Here is a 16,962-nt window from a genome sequence, read left to right on the forward strand (position 1 = left end):
TCAAACAATAATAAAGTGAATAATGGATGAGGCCAGCCATAAACTTGTATCAAGCGTCTTCCGCAACCTCAATGATGCGGCCAGAAAACATACAACAACATAGGTTGCATAAACATCCGATAATAATAACTGAAGGTGCATAAGAGTGGGCATGACTTGGAAAACATTCAAAGATTTCAACAAAGGGTAATAGTTCTATGAGGGACATCATAAAAACCAAAGAAAAAAATAAAATGCATAAGGTCCTAGGCAGAGAATTTATCACAAGTGTGAGGCCCAACATCTACTCCCGCCTTTATGGTTTATGTGGAGTTAGGGCTACCCTACTTGTCTGATCTTTTTGCTTTGCGCCCCCTACTTAGGTGGCTCACCATATTGGTGAGACCTGCAAGTCACTTTAACAGAGAGATGCTCATAGGTTGTATGTAGCCTCAAAGTTAGAGGTACATTAATTGGCTTTCATATATACAGGACACCTTTGTTAAGCTAATCAGAGCAGCTTAGTTTGACTCACCACTTAAGATTTTGAAGGCAGATATTCTTTGGGCACGGAATAGTTTCCTATCATGGAGAAGAGCTGTGAGAGAGTGTGTAGAACTCGAGAAGCCCTCGGTGTGAGGACACGCACAGATTCTAACTGGAACCAGATGGTAAACCCTATCTGCTTAACATGTCCAATAGTCACCAGTGGTTTCTTCTTCCCAGATTCCGGTTTAATCCATGTTACTCTTTGTTAGTTTTTCCTAAGTCTTACACCTGAAACAAAAAAAAAAAAGGTTCTCACACCATTCTCTAAAATTCCTCATAAATTAGCTTTGTTTTCCTGTAATTACTTCTGATCCTAACTTTTTATTTTCTTCAATTAGCATTTTTTTTTACTAATAATTTATTTTTCTTTCACACATGACTTTTCGAATTGACTATATTTTTATTTCTTAACTGAATTGTTTTGATGATATTGCAAATGTACAATATACCTTTCTTTGAAGAAAGTGTTGCTGCTTGAGCCAATTTACCAATCTGACCCAATTGTTCCTCAAAAAACTGTGCACTTATAAGGATTCCAATTTTTTGGCTTTCAGGAGCTAAGTCAAGGCGATGACTTCTATCTACCATTGCTTAACAATAAGATTTCCTACAGTCAAACTTTTTCGAGTAAAGTACTCTAAATGGCCATCATTATGCCAACAATGCTGTCACAAAATGCTAACGATGGTCACCATTTGCGATGACCTTGTAATTGCTGAGATGGGTACCATAATGCTAAGGGTGGTCACAATTGTGAGGGATGGCAGCCTTGGCCAAAGTCGCAGTTCTTCCAGAAAAGGACACCGCTGTGCCAGAGATGGACCCAATCATGCCACTCCTTCAGGAAGTACTTGGTTTGAAATGCAGTGAAAAATAAAGCAGAATCACAATTTGTATATATATTTTTTTTAATCTAAAAAGAAAAAAAATAATTATAAGCCACTTGAAATTTTGGAGAACAAGTAATTGCACAAGCACTTGCCATTTATTTAATTCTGTACTTTTTGAAGAATTTTGCATGAACGGCACTTCATACAAAAGGCCAGGAGGAGCGGAAGTTACATCACACGCCATTTGACCTTTGCGTTCACTCACACACACATGCTTATGTATACATACGCAATCATATATACACACTCTATCTCATATAAACACACTTTCACCTGCATGCATGCACACAACATACATATAAAAGCATTTGTTACTTACCTCAGCTGCCAGAGAGGGTCACATACCAGCTAAATGTACTCCATTTGATCACACTCATAATGAATATTGTTATTCACTATTAGTGTAATAAAAAACCTGACAAAAAACTGCTGTCCATAAGGAGGAGCTTACCCTGTATTCCTGGCACTGATTTTTCTACGTGTCGCAAATGAAGTGCTATGTGCCAGAGGTTACAAGGGACAAGCTAGGGTTTGCAGCTGCTACCCCTGGTGACCTCTAAATGACGTCATAGTATTTTGAACTGAGCACATTGGACACTTTATGGAAATTCTCGATCGTCGCAAAAGAATCATCAATTCCCAGCAGTAAATGGGAAATAAAGCAGAACTGATGAAAAAACTGAGACACTGAAACAGTGGTGAAGGACTATGCATTTGTAACCCATGATCAAGGTCGCGGGGGACTGAAACACGTTGGGCGTGTATTTTCTATGTTTTTAAAAATAAATTGAGCAGATTATATTCCCCAGGGAGTGTAAATCATTTTTGGTGCTTGCTGCAATAAATTAACAGGAATATTGGCCGGTATGGCCCTGCCAGCTGAGACACACCACCACAAAGGACAAAGAGTGCCATAATCCATCCACATACTTTGGATCAAAGCGGCAACACACGCACACACACACACACATATATATATATATAATATATATATATATATATATATATATATATATATATATATATATATATATATTTAGGATCTGCGCGTTCAGACAACATACACCTTAAGATTGGTGTCAGACTGATTCTAGACACCCCTACCGGGTATGATAGCCTTTATACCAGCTAGCTCACAGTGCAACCCCTCTTACCCAGGAGAGAATAGTTCTTGGCAGCTTTCGAATATGACAACCTTAATCCCTCAGAATTGTGGAAACAGTTCTACTTGTTGCTCAGTCACTTGTGCTCACTTGTCACAGATGCACAGAATAAACAGAGGGGACGTTTTTTTAATAGGCATTTATTGAACCAGAGTCATTCTAGTGTAAAATAGGTGTGCTGAAACAACCATTACAAAACAACAGTTGATGGACAGAATGCAGAACAATGTCATACATTCACCCCAGTACAGAGATCTGGGCCTAAATCCATCGTTTTTTTGCACTCCACACCACCCCAGTTCAGACATGGCCATATGCAAATCGGCCTTGACCCTGTGCCTCATGGGAACAGTCCAGCCCGAACTGCCAAGCCATGTCTTTCCTGTGCCGGAATCAAGCATCCTAGGACCGGTTTCTGGCTGTCAGCCGTCATCAGCCAGGATAGCTTGACTCCAGTGGTTTGGAGAGCATGGGACTCATGTATGAAACAACCATTAGACAGTAACAGATATAAGTGATTATAAGCACTTACAGAGTAAAAGGATGGTAGATTTCTACCATTGTGCTAAAACAATGAATACAGGCAAGCATGTAGGTGTAAAGGCGAAGATTCCCTCTAGGATAAAGTCAAACCCATAACCTGAAGTGAGAGACTGTGGGACCATGTCTTGGTCTCGAGATGGACACCCTGCAAGGGATGTCAGGCCACTGCGAGCTGGAGTGTCTGCGTGCAGGAGCCTCAGCGTCTCTCATCAGTGTGTCAGCATTGAAGTACTTTTCTCCTCTGACTACCTCAGATAGAGATTATGTAAATATTCTCAAAGTGGTACCCCCTAGGGATATACCTTGCTGTGTTATGTTGGACTGGTATAAAGGAATGAATGACCCTTATACATAGTTATTATGCAGGAGATGGTAGGCCTGTTATCCTTCTGTGATTCCAAGAATCCTCATGCATAATGAATGAGGCTTAAGCTTTCGGAGAAAACCCCATGAAATCTCTGGACCTTCCCGTAACTAGGTAGAAGGTCAGTATTAAGAACCGTTATGTAGTGTAATGGTACAGAGAATATAGGTGAAAGGTTAGGTGAGTACCTGAGCCTATATTGGGGTACCTATATGGAACATAACATCCACTCCTCATTCGACTGGACGATATATTACAAATTCTACGTACTGCTAACCGGCTAAACGCAGTCATAAATCCCTTAAAAATACAAAAATTCTATAAAATGCTAAAATAGAAAATAGTAAATACAATAGAAGTCTGTACTAAATAAGTTTGTATATATAGCCCGAACAATGAGAGACTGAAAGCCATTCAGTTTAGAAAAAGTGTTTTTGTTTAAAATTTCAGATTTTGTTGTTTTTGAAAAAGGCCGAATTTTCCCAGCACACGATGAGCCAAATGTTTATGTGTCTTGGCTGGGAGACGCAACATCACTGTTGCCTGCAATCGCAGATGACAGTCCCTGCAACACCTCGCAGATGAGGTCAATCGAGCTCAGATGCTCCTCCGTATTTACCACAGCCGTTGCTGGGGAGGTATTAGTGTCATCCGAGGCCTGAGTATTTGTAGAGGAGCCAGTATCCTTCTCAACAGGAGCTGAAGCATCCCATTGTGGCTCTAAGAATGCAAACATCAACATTGAAATACACTGAGGACACTGCAGAACAATGGCCGTTATCGTGACCAGTAAAGCACCAATGTCTGGTGGCGCAATTTTTGGAAGGGTTAGACAGGCATCCAACTTGCATTCTTGTCCACAGAACAGGCATCAGAGGAGAGGCAGAATACAGTCAATCCAGACTGGTCTAAATGACAAGAACCAAGACTCGCTCAGTTCTCGAAGACGAGGTGTGCCCGGATGGATTACCATGCAATCATGGTATTGGCGCCCCAAGAGCGTTCTTTCCATCTCCTTGGTGACTGGGACATCCATTGCGTAGCAGAAAAATGACAATCAGGATACCTGCTATTATAAACAGGATCAGTGGAAACCCTCGAAAAATGCTTCCGAATACGGAGTGTATAAAGTTGGGAACAACACCAAGGATTGTCTGAAAGGTGCTTAACAGTCCAGAACCTATGGTCTTAAAAAGGTGGACAATACCCGTTGTATCAGACATGTTAAAGATACGTTGTACCATTTCTGTGAAATGGAAACGGCGGTACGTTCATATCAGTGCATGTATCTCGGCAGAGGACCTTGCAACCTGGCGATCATAAGTTTCTCGGGCAGAGGTTAGGGGAACAGTTTGCTGCAAAAGCATGGCTTTCATTAGGCTCAGAGTAACAAATCATATAAATGAAACACTCAACGAAGGCCATAACAGCGCCTCCTTGCTTATGTGGATCGGTGGAAACAATACTTGCATACAGCAAGCAACCCTTGAGCTTACAGTGACAAGACATGCGATGCCTGGTAGCATCCCACAACATTCTTGATCATTCAGCATCAAGTAACTCCCATTAGAAAGCAACTTGAACACCAGATTAATCACAGCAGCTAGGGAACCTTTCAAGTGGCAGGATAAGTTAGCAACAGGCCCCATGAAGCATGATATCCTGGCATATGAGAGATCCACTTGAAGAATTCTCTTAGTTTGTACCGCTAAGAAACACTTCGGTGCATCGAAATCTGTAAGGAAATTCCCAAGATTCCCTGATGAATTCCCTACCCATCGTTTCATATCTGCCTGCCTGTTGTTGTTCTAGGCAATACTGAAACTAGAAAGTAGTGACCGTTAGTGTTATATGGCCATGGATTAACCATTCTGTGAATGGTGACTCTGCCACAGTAAAAGGTAATTTGTCCAATTTTTCAATGCTCAGCATTGTATATTTTGCTCCCCTTTGTGCCATTGTAATCTGTTTTTCAGTTAGACAGTATGCTGAAAATAGAGACGTACTGTTGATAAATCGCCAAGGCATATAACCAGCACCCAACGATTGCAGAGTCGAGCTCAATAACATAATAGAACATAGTTGAGATTGTCCCTGTTGTAGAATGTCCAAGTCCTGTTCTAGTATATGAATAGCAGAAGATACAATGTTGCGATACCAGAAAAAACTTTTTAGGAGCATAACAGAAAAGGAAAATGGGGTGAGGAATGGAAAGGGGGTGAGGGCAAAAGGGGTAGTGTATAGATACAGCGGAGAGATGAAGGGAAGGTTTGTCCAAGGTCCGGCTGGGTAGGTGGCGGCCGAGGGGGAATCCTCTGCCCATCTCCTCCTCAGCTATCAGGTAGGTCCACAGGGCATCGGTCAAATGGCTAGGTCTCAACAGAAAAACATTAAAGGGGAAGAGGGCGAGAAGAAGGGAGTGTAGAGGTGGAAGAGGAGGGGTGAAAGGGTAGGAGGGGGAAACAACAGAGAGACGAAGGAAAGTCTGTCCAAAATCCGGCTGGGTAGGTGACGGCCGAGAGGGAATCCACAACCCATCTCCTCTTCATCTAACAGGTAGCTCCACCGGACATCGGACAAATAGCAGGGTCTATTTGAGGCTTATATAAATACCTATATCCTGTATGAAAATTGATTTTATAATACGGTGATGATACCAAACCGCAGTGGGTTTCAGGTGTGGTAGCGTCTGTTATTAAGAACTGGTTTCACTGGTTTCTTACTCTTCCAGTATTAAACTTCTCAGTGCATTCCACTCTACGAAAATCCTCTGTGACGCCACCTTGTATCCTTGAAGCTGAGTACGCTCGAGCGAGGAACTCCTTACTTCAAAAGCAGAAAAGGGTATAAGTATTGGACCTCTGACACTCTCAGATCAGAACACTTCTGGACTGAGGACATTCTGCCAGAAAGAAGAGCTGGATGCTGCAAGAGGGACTGCCTATCTGCCTGTTGCTTTGTTGTGCTGGCCTGCAGCTTGCTACTTCTGTCCTGAGAGTGAAAGGACTGGACTTTGCTTTCTTTATCTAGCTTTCCAAGGTTCTCCAATGGTGTGTGCGTGCTTGCACCCTGTTAAGAAGTCTCAGGGCCATCAAAGACTTCACCTACCAGTGCCTGGGGTCTTCTGCTAAGAGTCCTGACTTGCTAAGGGAGGCAAAATCCAGTTACTGGGCCCCTGGAAGTGTAATCTGATGAACTGAAGGAGAAAATCCATGCATTGACTCCCAACTTCTGTTTTTATCTACCCATTGCTACAAACTTCGACGCATCGCCGCTGCCAGCACGGTAGTGTTTTTCCTGATCAGGGGAGTGACAAAGACTTTCACAACAGGCCCAAGCTTTCTGATGCAGCACATTAGAAGAACCCCTGCAGGGTGAGTTTCGAGCACCACATCACCAAAGTCTACGGCACACCACTCCAACTCCAACGCAGCACCTGATTTATCACTGTGACATTGACGCAGTGTGTCTGGATTTTCGACGCATCATCCCTGGGTGCTGATTCCTTCATCGATGTTGTCCAGCAGTAAGAAACCGAGGCCACGTGTCTGGAAATCGACGCATGACCTCCCCTGACAGTAAGAAACCGACGCATGACCTCCCCTGACAGTAAGAAACCAACACATGACCTCCAATACGTAGCAGTAAGGGACCAACAGATCACCTCTTCTGGCAGTAAGGAACCGATGCATCACATACCCTGGGAGTAAGAAACTTATGCATCGGCTTGTTTTTACGGCACCTCATCTCCATTGTGGCCGTTTCGTCTTTGTGTTTTGATGCAATCAAGGTACTTTATTCTAAAAGAAACGCATCCAGAAATTTCTATGGACTGAAATGATTTTACCTTTAAAAAGTGATATCTTTACTTGTATATGTTGGAATTTGTGTTGTTTTGGTCTTGTTATATTCATATACATATTAGTTATTTTTCCAATCTGGCATGGACTTCTTTTGTAGTGATTTCACTGTGTTACTGTGTTTGTATGTATAAAAGCTTCACACATTGACTCTGAGATATGCCTGACTGCTTGTGCCAAGCTACCAAGGGGGTGAGCAGGGGTTATCTGAGCTATGTGACAGACTTATCGTGCCCAGAATGAGGGTCTCTACTTGGACAGAGTGCAAACCACTGCCAACAAGAGACCCCATTTCCAACATCTGCGTTTTAATTTTCAAACAAATCTTTCCCCTTTTTAAAGATCTCTGTCAGTAGAATTGTCAAAATTCTCGAAAACATGTTTGTTGTAATTGTATCAGGTTTGATCAATATGTTAAAAATGCACAGATTATCACCCTATTTCTTGTATTGGCTCCAAGGATAACTTGCCCCATTGATTGAAGTGTCAGCTGTCTCTCCTTTGGTTGCCCTGTTAATGCCCTTCAGCCCCTAGAAGCCCATATCTAAATGCGCCCCTGTTGAATGCAATAGCAGCAAACTCACTGAGAGACATCTAAATGCACATTTTAAGACACGCCCTTAATTAACTTGTGCAATAATTCAATGGCTGGATAATGCGGACTGCTGTATATAGAAACTTGAAGTTCAGCCCATCAGCGTCATTTTGTGGGTTGTACCTCTTCTGGGTGTTTATCACCTACGAGTGCGCTGCAGCAACTCGGACCTGGCGATACTGTTCGAGACAAATGTTCACAGTTCTGTAGACTTGCCGCTCCCTCACTGCACGAGAGGAAAAGAAACTACTACGAAAACGTCACATGCTGCATCGGTGCTGCAGAAAGGTAAGATCTGACCGCTCGAGGGTCTGTCTGTTGGTCACAATGGACGGCATTGCCTGCGAGTTTCTTTCATTATTTTATGATGTCCTTGAGTGGCGCTCAGAAACCGAGGGCGCTGATGTATTTGTCAGAAGTACCTTACACATCCGATGTGTGTCTGGCGAACATTGTTTTGATAGGTAAGCGCGGGTGATCGAAATTGGTTGAGAAGGTTCATTTCGTTCCATGTGGTACCCTTCAGATAGGTGTTGTGCTCACCAGACATGGAACATTGGACCGAAGATGCTTTTTGTCTTTTTCACCTACATTTTAAAGTATTGTGTTGAAATTGTATTTATATAGCTCGAAGCACTGTACGCGTACAACCCAAAACTTTTAGTTACAAACTAAAGGGTCCCTAACCGTCTACTAACAGGGCAGACGCAGGAGAAACGGGCACGAAACCTTTCGGCAGCGGGGCAGGTTGTCGCATCAGACTGCTGTTCGCACTTAGGGCTAATTATAGCAGAACAGTTCCGCTACAGCGAAGAGGCGCGTTTCTGCGAAACGAAAATATCGCTGCCTTGATGAGCGCGGCCCCTTCGTTGCTCTTGACAGAGCGCCAGTGAATGTGCGGTTACACCTGAGGCCGCATCTGGGCAGTATCCATCCGCGCAGCTGTTGGAAATTCGCGCGCCCCCAGCTGTAAATCGAGGCTGAGGAGTTGCATGTGCAGAGGCGGAACGCGACAGGAAAAAAAAGAGGTATGGTCATGTTAACTTAAGTTTAGTGAGCGTTAAGCTTTAAGGCAGGTGCTTGGGGATAGGGTGTTTAGCATGTTACACCACTCGAAAATAAAAACAACTTCATAAAAATGATTAAAAGTGCTATTTTTTTTAAACACGTTATTTTGATTTCTATTGTAGCTCACGCGATGTTTTTTTTAGGGGCGTTTGGTGGGCTGCTGCTTGTGGGCGCGTAAAACAGATGTATTCGTTAATATTAATAGCGGCGTTAGTCAATGCCTGATTGGCCGTACATATGGTATCCACCGACCTTGATTGATTGTTTTTGTTTTTATTGACATCAGAACCAAAGTTCTCCTCAGGATTCCTGTGTTTCCGTCTGTGCATGCCTGTCTCAAGACTGACTGCTTGGATATTTCGGTGTAAAGAATTCTAAAGTATAGATTTGCCACGTTACTTTAGACATATATAGACCATTCCACACACGCTTGTTGTGACCGATTTACAGTTCAATGTAGAAACCACCACAGTAAAATAATATAGAGTTAAGACGGGTTCTTTGTTTCGTGCTCTTGTTTATTTCAAGAGCTGATCGATGTTTTGTGTTTTTTACTGCTTACTGCTGCTGCCGATAGTTCTAAAATATGCGCCAGCGACCATGGAATAAACGTAGCAGAGAATAGACACAGCATAGTGAAACCAAAAGCAAAACAAGCGATTACAAAGACAATAGGTCCGTCCTTGACAAGTGTGTTATATGTTACCTTTTTTTCCAAAAATCTGGAAAATAGAAGGCACAAAAAATATATAAAAGTAATGTAGTGGCCCAGCAGCCCAAGTACACCAGATCTCCTTTTCATACAGCTGTGCAAAAATAGAAAAAAAAATGTAGTCACTCGTAGTGAGAAACAGACAATGGATGAAGAGGGCTGTCCCACTAGCTCACGGTGAATGCTCTGGTGGACAGAAGCAACATCTGAATGCACTAAAACAGACCCACGGAGGAAGAGGTCTGGACAAAAGCCCTGTATGTATGTATGTATATCTGTATGTATTTTTATTATTGTTATTTAGATAAACTAGCGAGTCTCTAGGCACACTTAAACAAGCATTTTGCCAAGGCAATAGCTTTGGCATTGGTTGACAGCCTTTTGGGTTTGTCAATGCTTGTTTTGTTTTTCTATGGTTTTTGTAATACTTTATTGCCAGGAGAGATGCCCGGGCCACACCAATACATTAAAAAACAGTGTCTTAATGCAAATCAACAGGTTAATTTCCAAAAGCAGAAATTGCCATAATAGTCCCTGGCACTGTAGGGAACTATTTTGTGTGCAGATGTGAACACCGTGAAAGAGTGAATGCCATCATTCACAGTGAAGATAGCCAGTGGCTGAAGTGGGCTGACCCATTGACCCACGCTGTATGCTTTAGTGAGTGTAAGAGAATTGTGAATGACACAACAGACTAATGTAAGAAGAGAGTCGGAATCCAGGAGAAGGCACTGGAGTGGATCATCTCCTTCCTCGCCGGAAGGACACAGAGAGTCCGCCTCCCCCCGTTCAGATCTGAAGCTACCGAAGTCATCTGCGGCGTTCCTCAAGGCTCCTCGCTCAGCCCAACCCTCTTCAACGTCTACATGAGCCCCCTCGCAGACATCGCACGCCAGCACAACCTCAACATCATCTCCTACGCCGACGACACCCAGCTAATTCTCTCCCTCACCAACGACCCCGCCACCGCCAGAGCCAACCTTCACGAAGGGATGAAAGAGGTAGCCGAATGGATGAAGAACAGCCGCCTGAAACTGAACTCGGACAAGACGGAAGTCCTCATCCTGGGATCCTCACCCTCCGCCTGGGACAACTCCTGGTGGCCCCCGGCCCTGGGCACCGCTCCCAAACCAACAGACCACGCACGCACCCTGGGCTTCATCCTGGACTCCTCCCTCTCCATGACCAGACAAGTCAACGCCGTCTCTTCGTCGTGCTTCAACATCCTGCGCATGCTACGTAAGATCTTCCGGTGGATCCCCACCGAGACCAGGAAGACGGTCACCCAGGCCCTCGTCACCAGCCGGCTGGACTACGGCAACTCCCTCTACGCCGGAACCACCGCCAAACTCCAGAAGAGACTCCAGCGGATCCAGAACGCCTCAGCACGACTCATCCTGGACATCCCCCATCGCAGCCACATCTCCGGACACCTGAGAGACCTGCACTGGCTCCCGGTCAACAAGAGAATCACCTTCCGACTCCTCACCCACGCACACAAAGCCCTACACAACCAAGGCCCAGAAACCTCAACAGCCGCCTCAACTTCTACGCTCCCAAACGCCAGCTTCGATCGACCGGCCACGCCCTCGCCGCCGTCCCCCGCATCCGAAGAGCCACCACAGGGGGACGGTCCTTCTCCTACCTCGCCGCCAAGACATGGAACTCCCTCCCGACCCACCTCCGCCTGACCCAGGACCACCTCGCCTTCAGGAAGCAACTCAAGACCTGGCTGTTCGAGCAGTAGCGGACCCCCCTCCCCCAGCGCCTTGAGACCCTCTGGGTGAGTAGTGCGCTATATAAATGCTTTGATTGATTGATTGATTGAGAGTTTAGTACTCAGGGTTTAGAGTGTTGATTATCTCATGCAGTGAGCGATGTTGGATTATTGTGAGTGCAGGATCCTACCAGAGTCGGTTGCTCCATGGCTGGCGAAAGGAGAGTCACGCTTCAGTTTTGGTGTCCATTAATAAAGGTGTATTACCTTTACAACTTGTGTGGTGCAGTCACTTCAACATTTTGGTGATGATCGCATGCCACATGTTGTGACTTTAACACCAGACTGTGGCGTGAGCTGAGGCAGTGCTGTGGCCTAAAGCAGCGCTAGGTGCTGGTGCATGAAAAGAAGTTTCAAGACAGGTGTAGCACATGAAAAGGAGCTTCAAGCCAGCATTTCTTGTCAGGATCTGCATCAGGTGGCTGAATTGAGTAACGGGCGCGTCAGACTTTTAACCTGCCGTGTCTGTCCGCTGTCTGTGCCGTGTAACGTTGCCTCACGCAACGAGGCCTCGGCTGAACTGCCTTGCTGGGCACGCGCTACACTACTAGCTTTAAGTGTGTAAAGACTGTGACTGTCAAGATTTGCTTAATGAAAGAAGGGGGTTCCCCGGTGGGTTTTTAAGGATGTAGGCAGGCCGTGAGGGGGAGAAAACAGAAAATAGAACAAAGAACGTAACCCCGCCTAAGGATGTAATGGTCCTAGCAATAGGATCCCAATATATATGGGGTGATTAACCTAGGAGTCTAGCAATGCACATAACAAAAATAAGTCAATCCAATTATACTCAACAGAACATGTTTAGAAAATATATATATTTTTATTTTTTTTGTATACTCTTAGAATTGATATAAAAAGATCGTGCAAAAATAGATAACATTTTAAATCCACAAGATATCAAACAACATACATTGGTGCAAAAAAAGAGGATAAAAATAAGAGAAATTCATCCTGTTTTGAAGCCTACCCAGTAACTAATCGTGTTTCAATCATACTCTCATACGCACAAAATTCCAAAATAATCTATCTAATACGCTCTCATTCAACTTTCATTCTTCCATGCATTCCTATCGTCCTGGCATATGTAACACAAAGATGGTAAGTTTGTTACATAAATCAGGATGTTATTCCAGATAGTTGACATTAATACGGCATATAATGATTGTAAAACAATGTGCCGTATTTCTGGAAACACAAGCCGACGCGCGTTTCGGTGACAGGCCAGAAGGGCCACACCTTCGTCAGGGCTGGGGGTTGTTGACTGGGAGGGAAAGGAACAAAGATCTGAAAATAAAAAACAATGTCTTAATTCTTTCATTCTATAAAATTACAATCATAACGTATTTAAACATGTACTTTTTCCATTTTTTGATACTTTTTGATTCAGAAAAAGACATTGATTCTTGGTGTTCGTATAACAACTGTATGGTTGACTTTTTGTGGCTGTGCACTGCCCAACTACCTAGAGACACTCCATGAGACAGACTCCCGGTTGGGTGAGATCTGTACGAGGTATAAAGATAACCTCAACTAAGCGACCCATCGAGTACATTTAATCATGACTTTCAAATATCACAGTATAACATACATTCTTTCTAGAGCACATTTAACCAAGTAAAAAAAGACTTTTCACAATTACTAGTGACAGTCAGGGAAGAAGAGTTTAGGGGGCCCTACCATGAGGTGAGGTCATTTACTGTAACAGGTAGTGGAAGAATCATAGGCGTAATATTTAGACATCTTTTACATTATTATTACGTTATGGAGAGCAACAAAAACATATGCGCAATGTTTTCAGGTCATACTGCAGTGGTACCTAACGATTTCTCCTTCTATTTTTCATGGCCATTATTTAAACCAGGGAAGACAACTTTTTGAGTAAAAAAAAAAAAAAAAAAACTTCTAGTAGTAAAGATACAGATACTTGAGACCAGTAGTCCTATGTGTGGTAGATGGCAATATCTATTTCCACTCACATCCGGTACCGCACTTGAGAACCTATGTCTTCCCTGGTTTAAATAATGGCCATGAAAAATAGAAGGAGAAATCGTTAGGTACCACTGCAGTATGACCTGAAAACATTGCGCATATGTTTTTGTTGCTCTCCATAACGTAATAATAATGTAAAAGATGTCTAAATATTACGCCTATGATTCTTCCACTACCTGTTACAGTAAATGACCTCACCTCATGGTAGGGCCCCCTAAACTCTTCTTCCCTGACTGTCACTAGTAATGTAGATTTTTCTAGTATTCTTGACGGAAAATCTTAATTTTATTAAAGACACGGAGGCGAGTATTATGCTTTCTTATCTTGCTTTATTACACACAGCAGCCAAGATAAGTAAAAAACTACAGTTCCCAGAGGGCCAGGGGACAAACTGGGCCATGGGACTGAAAAAACGTGAGAATACATTAGCCAATCACCAAGAACCTATGAGATAAAGACCCTAACTGACTGCGCAGCTTCCTCTTTTCGCTGGCGAGCAGATCAAGAATAGTCATTAAACAAAGGGAAAATGAATAAAATTAAGGATATAGCCAAAGTCCAGGAACATAAGTCTTGCATCAGGGGAATCCAAGGGAGAAGACCAAACAGGCGTCCAGGAGGAGGATCCGGGAGCAATGGAATCGGAGCACTTGCAGGAGAAGATCGAAGAAGGTGCAGGGTAGATCTTCTAAGATGAAGCCGGTGGCAAGGCTGGATTCGCTGTAGGGAGGGAGAACAGAAGTTAAGAAATGTTGCGGCGGGATAATACTCGCCTCCGTGTCTTTAATAAAATTAAGATTTTCCGTCAAGAATACTAGAAAAATCTACATTTTATGGCAAGACCGGAGGCTCCTATTATGCTTGTTTAAAGCATATTAACAATATCAGAAGCCACAGTATGAACAGGTTTGCAGTAGAACATGCGAAATATGCTGTCATTTGACCAGTCTGCTGATCTCAGAATGTCTTCCAGGCGAGAGCCAGACCAAAAGGCTGTAGAAGCCATGGCTCCCCTGGCCGAATGAGCCCCGAAAACGGAGACGTCAATTCCGGCAAGAGACATGACCCAACGGACCCAGCGGGCCAGAGTGGGAGAAGAGACAGGAAGATGGGGTTTAATAAAAGAAATAAGGAGTTGAGAATGAGAGGGCGTTCTGAGATCAGCAGTTCGGTGTTCGTACACTTTTAAACATTGTCCCACACACAGTTTGGGATGAGCTGGAAAATAAGGATAAAACACTGAATCCAAATTAGTCTTAGTACGTCTGCGTATCTGAAACAGCACACCTGAAGGAGAATATTGGCGAGCAGAAACATCTAGAGCCTTAACATCAGAAACTCTTTTAATGGAAACTAGACACAGTAACATAGTGAGTTTAGCAGATAACATCTTTAGTGAAAGAACAGCATTGTCTGGCCAATCATTAAACAATTTAAATATCACTGTAACATCCCATAAAGAGGTATACTTAGCCAACGGAGGTTTCGCACAACGGACACCCTTGAGTAGACGACAAATCATAGGGTGAGCACCAACTGGTTTACCATCAATTTGGGAATGGTATAGGGAGATGGCAGAGCGATAGAGATTGATGGTGCGGTAAGCCTTACTGGCACTGGCTTGTGAACCAAGGAAGTTAATTATGAAATACAGAGAGGCTGAAATGGGATCGAGGTCCCTTTCCAAACACCAGCTTGTCCAAAGAGACCAGGCGGATCTGTATGCTTTGGAGGTTCCCGGAGCCCAAGCCTGGTTGATAAAGAATGAAGCCTCTTGTGAAATGAGGACGTCAGAAGGGGAAGGCCGGAAACTTTCCAGGCCGAGAGTTGCAGGGAGGAATCGAGAATGAGATTGTGTTGATCGCCCTGAGGATTGAGAAGTAGGTCTCCGAAAGAGGGAAGAAGGACCGGGAAGTCCACTGCCATCTCGAGAAGAGTCGGAAACCAAACCTGGGCTTGCCAGAAGGGGGCAACTAGAACCAGGGACGAGGACTGGCGGCGAACCTGAGAAAGAACCCTGTTGATCATCAGAAAAGGAGGGAAGGCATAATGAAGATGACGAGACCAATCCTGCAGGAAAGCGTCTGTCGCCAAGGCCAGGGGATCCGGGCGCCAACTGTAAAACCGGGGCAATTGGGAATTGAGACGGGAAGCAAAAAGATCGATAGAGAAAGGGCCCCAAAGATGGGAAAGAGAGAGGAAAACGGATGGACAAAGCTTCCAATCGCTGGAATCTCGAAGAAATCTCGAGTGCCAATCCGCCACGCTGTTGAGATCTCCAGGGAGATACTCGGCGGTCAGAGAGAGATGATGGGCGAGGCAAAATTCCCATAGACTCTTTGCCAAGTCCGCCAGGGGTTTGGACCGTGTTCCGCCAAGATGGTTGATGTAGCGGACCGCAGAAACATTGTCCATGCGGAGGAGAATAGAACAGTGAATCCTGTTTTTGGAAAGGCTTTTGATCGCAAAGGAACCTGCAAGCATCTCTAAACAGTTGATGTGCAACTTTGACTCCTCTGCGGACCATGAACCTCCAGTCGAGATTGGTCCACACCGGGCGCCCCAGCCCGACAGGCTTGCATCTGATTCTAAGACTAGATCTGGGGCCGTGGCGAAGATAGTGCGCCCGTTCCACGCATCTAAATGGTCTATCCACCATTGAAGCTCGGTGCGGGACTCGGGGTCTAGAGCCACGAGATCTGAATATGCAAGGCCTTGACGAAGATGACGGATTTTTAGGCGCTGAAGAGCACGATAATGGAGAGGACCCGGAAAGATGGCCTGAATGGAAGAAGAGAGAAGGCCGACAATCCGTGCCAGAGATCGGAGGGACAAAAGAGAGGACTGAAGAACAGATAGGATCTCCGCTTTGATCTTGGAAACCTTGGAAAGGGGGAGACGAAGGGACGCTGCAGCAGAGTCCACCAGGAATCCCAAGAACTCCATGTTCTGAGAAGGAGTTAAAGACGATTTGTCTTTGTTGATGAGAAAACCCAGATCTAGGAGAAGGGACTGAGTCAAAAGAAGGTCGGAAAGGAGAGATTGTTTGTCCGAATTCATGAGAAGGATATCGTCCAGGTAAATAATTAGCCTTATGCCAAGAGATCGAAGATAAGCGACCACTGGTTTCAAAAGCTTTGTGAAACACCATGGCGCGGAAGATAGGCCAAAGGGAAGAGAGGTGAAACAATAGTTGATACCTGACCACTGGAATTGAAGAAATTTCCAGTGAGAGTGATGGATGGGGACCGTGAGGTATGCGTCTTGAAGGTCCAGACGGACCATCCAATCGTTGGGACGAAGAGTGTCCCTCAAATGTAAAATGGTCTCCATTTTGAAATGGCGGTAAACCACAAACTGATTGAACCATTTCAGATTGATGACCGTGCGGAGCTTCTTGTTTTTCTTCTGAACAAGAAAAATGGAGCTTAGAAAGCCTGAGGAGTCGAAGGGAAAAACTTGAATTGCTCTTT

General features: G+C 44.2%; 1 protein-coding gene across 1 annotated transcript in view; it reads left to right on the forward strand.

The window, feature by feature from the left end:
• The first annotated feature begins 8,069 nt into the window (after positions 1 to 8,069).
• LOC147747365 (interleukin-12 receptor subunit beta-2-like) overlaps positions 8,070 to 16,962 on the forward strand; it is a 553,753-nt gene continuing 544,860 nt past the window's right edge. The window contains exon 1 of the mRNA XM_086936246.1: positions 8,070 to 8,231. The gene's annotated coding sequence lies outside the window, so the exon portion shown is untranslated. The remainder of the gene's footprint in view (positions 8,232 to 16,962) is intronic.

The sequence above is a fragment of the Lissotriton vulgaris genome, chromosome 1_1 (assembly GCF_964263255.1).
Source record: "Lissotriton vulgaris chromosome 1_1, aLisVul1.2, whole genome shotgun sequence".
Taxonomy (NCBI): domain Eukaryota; kingdom Metazoa; phylum Chordata; class Amphibia; order Caudata; family Salamandridae; genus Lissotriton; species Lissotriton vulgaris.